The sequence below is a fragment of the Petromyzon marinus genome, chromosome 45, assembly GCF_048934315.1.
Source record: "Petromyzon marinus isolate PM22_M1 ecotype Great Lakes invasive population chromosome 45, UKy_Petmar_22M1.pri1.0, whole genome shotgun sequence".
Classification (NCBI taxonomy): Eukaryota; Metazoa; Chordata; class Hyperoartia; order Petromyzontiformes; family Petromyzontidae; genus Petromyzon; species Petromyzon marinus.
Genome location: NC_133711.1, coordinates 11,022,171 through 11,028,414, shown reverse-complemented (window position 1 = coordinate 11,028,414; position 6,244 = coordinate 11,022,171).

Genomic DNA, 6,244 nt, shown 5'->3' with positions numbered 1-6,244 from the left:
AATGATCCCGCTTCCTCCGAGATGGAAAAGCCCAGCGGTGGACACACAGATGAGCGTACGGAGAAACTTCCCAGCTCGAAACTCGGCGGCAGGAGGCCCAGGATAAGCTGAGGGGTCTTATTTTTGGACAAGGGCCCTGTCTAAGAGCACCACTGCAACCCTCGGTCAATTCGGCAGGAAAATGGAATTACAGTGCAGGGGCACCGAAGCCGGTAGGCGCGCCTTCGAGACAGCGGCGGCACTGGGTGCTTTACGGAGTCTCAATGTCACCCGCACAGCCGACTGGTGTGACACGGTGACAGAGCCCCGTTGTAACGGCAGCCCCAAACACGCCTGCTTTGTGTCATGCTACTGCGAGGTTGTCCGTGTTGTTAAAAAAAAGCTTTCAGCTGTTCGTTGGTATCGATGGTGGTGGGAGATTTGTTTTAAACTCCGCCGCTGTGCCTGGTTACCACCAATAAAATAAAAATAAAATAATTATACACATGGCTAAGAGCCACCTACAAAGTGGTACATATTTTAACAAACCCAGAGCGATGATGGGGCTGAGTCAACTCTCGGCCAGGAATTGAAAGGGTAAACTTCTGACAACGAATCGTGTTCTCTCCTACAGTGGCACGTGGCTAGGTACGGGATGGGAATTGTGATGATTTTTCTAAATTAAATGACAATTATAATTTTTAAATGTCGCATACATAGTAACTTTACGCTGTTAAACGTAACCCATTACCCAGTGCATGTCACGTTACCAAGAGTAGGCCATTGTGCGCCAGCGTCACGCTCCGAATTTTGACGAAAAAAAATTACACCGCAAATTCCGACAATTGGAAACTTATTAGCAATTAGTGCCCCTCTACTGCGATCAATGAGTTTACGATCAATGAGTTTGGAAAGTTTTTTTTACATCGTTCAAGACTACCATATAGATTTAAAATGTATCGTAGTTATTTTATATTGACAGAGTCATACGTGATTATTCACCAATGATATAATTTCTCACATTTTTAAATCACCTCACGTACCCCCTGGGACATCGCAACGTACCTCCATGGAGTCCATGTACCCACGCCTGGTTGAAGAGCCACTGCCCTAGACGACGATTAACGAGAGGCACGGAGGGGCGAGACAAGGGAACGGCACAGCGGGGGAAGTGGGCGGGAATCTTGAAGGGAATGTGGAGGACGGAGGAGGAGATCGGTGAGCGGAGATCGTGGGGGTGGAGCAGAAGGAGCGGTGAAGAGGGGACAAAGGGGGCGAGGGGAAGTGCGTGCAGAGTCTGTTGGACGCAGCGTGTGTTTGTTTACCTGCCGTGCGACCTGCTGTTGTGTCAAGCTGTGGCTCGCCAATAAACAGACCGGCCACACGTGCTCTACACGAACGTTCACTTTGAGGATCTACATTTGACAAATAAACAGATAATGGCGAACAAATCGATGTGGTTGTGGATATTCATTGACGGTGGGGCTTGGCTCGATTAGTCAAGTAAGTAATTTCATTAACCAGAAATTGTAATCAACTACCCTTTTTGTTGTTGGTTGCTCTGACCCTTTAAAAGAAACAATTTTTATACAACCAGGTAAGGCCCACTGAGCTGTATAGCTCTTTATCAGAGGCGACCTGACCACAAATGATAGCCCAACAAAGTGGCTTTTCGCTTGGAAATTTAGAGCAGCCAAATACTCTAAACACGTGACGTTGATTCGAAATGGGGAGGGGAAAACCGAAGGACCCGGAGAACAATCCACGTGGCCATGGGGAGAGAGAGAGACACGCAAACTCCAAATATACATTGTTACTTAAAGCTTTCGTGACTGTAGGAATTCATACAGTGAGGGAAAAAAAGTATTTGATCCCCTGCTGATTTTGTACATTTGCCCACTGACAAAGAAATTATCAGTCTATAATTTTAATGGTAGGGTTTATTTGAACAGTGAGAGATAGAATAACAAAAAAATCCAGAAAAACGCATGTCAAAAATGTTATAAATTGATTTGCATTTTAATGAGGTAAATAGTATTGACCCCTCTGCAAAACATTACTTAGTACTTGGTGGCAAAACCGTTGTTGGCAATCAGAGGTCAGACGTTTCTTGTTGGCCACCAGGTTTGCACACAACTCAGGAGGGATTTTGTCCCACTCCTCTTTGCAGATCTTCTCCAAGTCATTAAGGTTTCGAGGCTGACGTTTGGCAACTCGAACCTTCAGCTCCCTCCACATATTTTCTATTGGATTAAGGTCTGGAGACTGGCTAGGCCACTCCAGGACCTTAATGTGCTTCTTCTTGAGCCACTCCTTTGTTGCCTTGGCTGTGTGTTTTGGGTCATTGTCATGCTGGAATACCCATCCACGACCCAATTTCAATGCCCTGGCTGAGGGAAGGAGGTTCTCACCCAATATTTGACGGTACATGGCCCCCTCCATCGTCCCTTTGATGCGGTAAAGTTGTCCTGTCCCCTTAGCAGAAAAAAACACCCCCAAAGCATAATGTTTCCACCTCCATGTTTGACGGTGGGGATGTTGTTCTTGGGGTCATAGGCAGCATTCCTCCTCCTCCAAACACGGCGAGTTGAGTTGATGCCAAAGAGCTCCATTTTGGTCTCATCTGAACACAACACTTTCACCCAGTTTTCCTCTGAATCATTCATATGTTCATTGGCAAACTTCAGAAGGGCATGTATATGTACTTTCTTGAGCAGAGGGATCTTACGGGCGCTGCAGGATTTCAGTCCTTCACGGCGTAGTGTGTTACCAATTGTTTTCTTGGTGATTATGGTCCCAGCTGCCTTGAGATAATTGACAAGATCATCCCGTGTAGTTCTGGGCTGATTCCTCACCGTTCTCATGATGATTGCAACTCCACGAGGCGAGATCTTGCATGGAGCTCCAGGCCGAGGGAGATTGACAGTTCTTTTGTGTTTCTTCCATTTACGAATAATCGCACCAACTGTTGTCACTTTCTCACCAAGCTGCTTGGCAATGATCTTGTAGCCCATTCCAGCCTTGTGTAGGTCTACAATCTTGTCCCTGACATCCTTGGAGAGCTCTTTGGTCTTGGCCATGGTGGAGAGTTTGGAATCTGATTGATTGCTTCTGTGGACAGGTGCCTTTTATACAGGTAACAAGCTGAGATTAGGAGCACTCCCTTTAAGAGTGTGCTCCTAATCTCAGCTCGTTACCTGTATAAAAGACACCTGGGAGCCAGAAATCTTTCTGATTGAGAGGGGGTCAAATACTTATTTCCCTCATTAGAATGCAAATCAATTTATAACATTTTGACAAGCGTTTTTCTGGATTTTTGTTGTTATTCTGTCTCTCATTGTTCAAATAAACCTACCATTAAAATTATAGACTGATAATTTCTTTGTCAGTGGGCAAACGTACAAAATCAGCAGGGGATCAAATACTTTTTTCCCTCACTGTATTTTTTGGGTCTTTCGGTAATGTCACGTAGATAGGTTGAAATAAAATAAAGAAAAACTACGACGTTTCGATCACAACACAAGCGATCGTCCTGATAGACCCAAAGAAAATAAAAATATACAGTCGGCGTCAGCGTCGTGATCGAACCCACGACCTCCTGTATACCAGGTGAGGGAGTTAACATCTCGCCACCGCGGCACCCCAGGCATTGTCACACCCAGAGTGGCATTGTGCTGGTCAGGCCAACCTGTGGCAGAGACGTTGTTGAGGTGCCGCCCTTCGCTGGTGGCCGCGTTGCCCGGCCGTAATCCAACGTGAAGCCAGGCTTGAGCCAGGGGGAAGTTCTTTGCCTGGGCCACCACACGTGCTTAGAAGAGGTGTTGTAGGCTGTGGGGGCAGTGTCGCGGTTAGCGCTACGCTGCTCTACAAACCTGGCGAGCAGAGTTCGGTTCCCGCTCACGTCCAACACCGGTGACGATTATCTGAACCGGTCCTGGGCCTTCCCCTAGGTCGACTTAGCCTCAAATGAGTACCTGGTGCAGATTTAACATCGCCACTGGGGAGATAAAGGCGGTCGAGCGTGGTGCTGGCCACCCACCCCCTCGTGTGCCGTTCTGGCCTTCATAGGTGCTGCTCGCTAACAGCGCTTGCCCCAACAGTTTGTTAAGGCGATACGGGGGATCTTTGTCATTGGGGGTTACACTGTGGGCAGCAAAGGGCAGTGCGGCAACATCCACGGCACTGCGCTTCCATGGCTCAACACGTCGATGCACCTTCAGCAACGTGCGCGGACCACCAGCGTGGGGACTTGTGGTCAGACCCTCACGGCGTGGGAGGAAACCTCAACTCGCGGTGGATGACTGTGGTGAGAAGGCTCCAGCAAGAGGTTGGGAAGTAATATCCTGGTTGAGGGTTTTGACTTTTTCCCATTGGTCTTTTCGTGGCCTGAAATGAGTTCCACTTTGGACGATGACAACAGTGCTTGATCCTGTGGAAAGACCACCAACCCCGTGCCCGTCATGGGAATGTGGAGTTTCCAACATTCACTTAGGGACATGAGCGGGGAGATGCTCCGACTTGATTTAAAGTACAATATTCCCGCTCGTTTTTTTTTGTTAAATAAAAATCGCGTGCTGTAAATTGATCTCAATCGGTAAAACCGACGTTGCCACAAATTGCCTTGGAATGCAATCTTGTAAAGCTAGTACATCAACCAAAACATCTGTAGTGCCCCCTTAAATGTCCTGGTCCCTGATGACAGAACATGAACAAAACAACACGGACTTTGTGGCAGTCGGAGTGATAGTTTTGGGGGCAGGTTGTTTAATTGGAGAGAAGCGAGGGACTCGCGCGGGTGGCTTTGTGTGTGGCTGCAGGTGTGTGGGGTTGGATTGGCTCGTGGGCACGCCGTGCTCATCAAGTGGGGGAACTCAATCAAAGGGCCCGCCGCGAGGAACCAAGGGGGAGGGGTGGGGGATTTCATTCCGCGACTGATCCTGTTCAAGGTGGCTGGGGGGGCTGATCCGTTTCGGTGGTGTTTGGAGCGTTTTGTTTGGTCTGTTCCAGAGCCGGGTGATGCTTCGTGCGTTCCTTCGGGGGTTTGCTCCGCAGTTCTCCCACCAGCGTGGTGGTGACGTCTGTGAAGCCGCGGTTGTCGGGTTGTGTTGGTTGTTGTGTTGTTGCGAGGGTCATTTGAGTTGGTATGGTGGCTTGTGATGTATGCACTCCTCCGGAGAAGTAGTAGGCCTGTTGCCCTTTAACAATGTAAGATTTGTGTCGAGATTAATTTCTAAGTAGACCGATACATCTGGAATATACCGGCAGTGGTCTTGGTTACCTTCTGCACACAGTCATTTGGGGCGTCGTGTAAAATAGGGGCCCCACCACAATTGATAAAAGTGGTGCTAGCTAGGGTTTCGGGTGACCGAAACCCGCTGAAGATTGTATCAAAAGGACGCACCCTTGCATACTTGTATAATTCGTAGTAATAATAATGAATAACAATAAATCAATATTTAATGTCGGCAGCTTGGCCCAAAATAATCTGCAGCCATAGATTCGTCCGCAAGAGGGCGTCACGTGCCCGTGAAGTGGAAACCGCAGGGCCAGGCGCGAGCCAGTGTTGGAGTCATTGTGCTGAGCTAGCGTCCCATATCTAACGGAGCGGGTTCCTGCCAATTGGCAGTTCACCAGTGTCGGTTCAAGAGAGCCTGACTGCCGATGAGATAACATTTGAGTGTCAAAGTCTGTCTCCAGGTAATTGCTTGCGTTGAACCGATGCCGCTGGTGAGATGCGCTCTCGGAAGGTCGTGCGGCTGACGTGACGAGTCGAGCCACTCACATTGTTCACGTGGAGAGGCGGCGATGCGTAGATTGTCGTTCTTGCTCTGTTATTTCGTTAGTTGCAAGGCAGCGGCTGTAGCTGTGCGTTTGTCCGCAAGAGGGCATTACGTGATTTGTGTAGATCCAAACAGTGCACCGATAGCCACCTCAACCCCAGTGCCGGATTAAGCTAATGCGGGGCCTGTAGCATGTTATAAAAATAAAACCCACAGACCCGAGTGAGACCCGGAGGCCACTGAGTTCCATAGACTGAGAGATCCACACACACTAAATTACTCCGTCTGTACATTCCCATGGACTCACACAGAGATATATACTGTACTAGTAAAAACAGACCCACTGACTCGTACAGCCTCTCATACCAGTCCCAGACTCGGATGCCCATAGATTCGTAAAAAGAGCCATAGACTTAAGACATCCATCGGGCATAAGTGTCACTCGCTCAAATGCATTAACTCGTAAAGAGACAAAGACTCGGGGA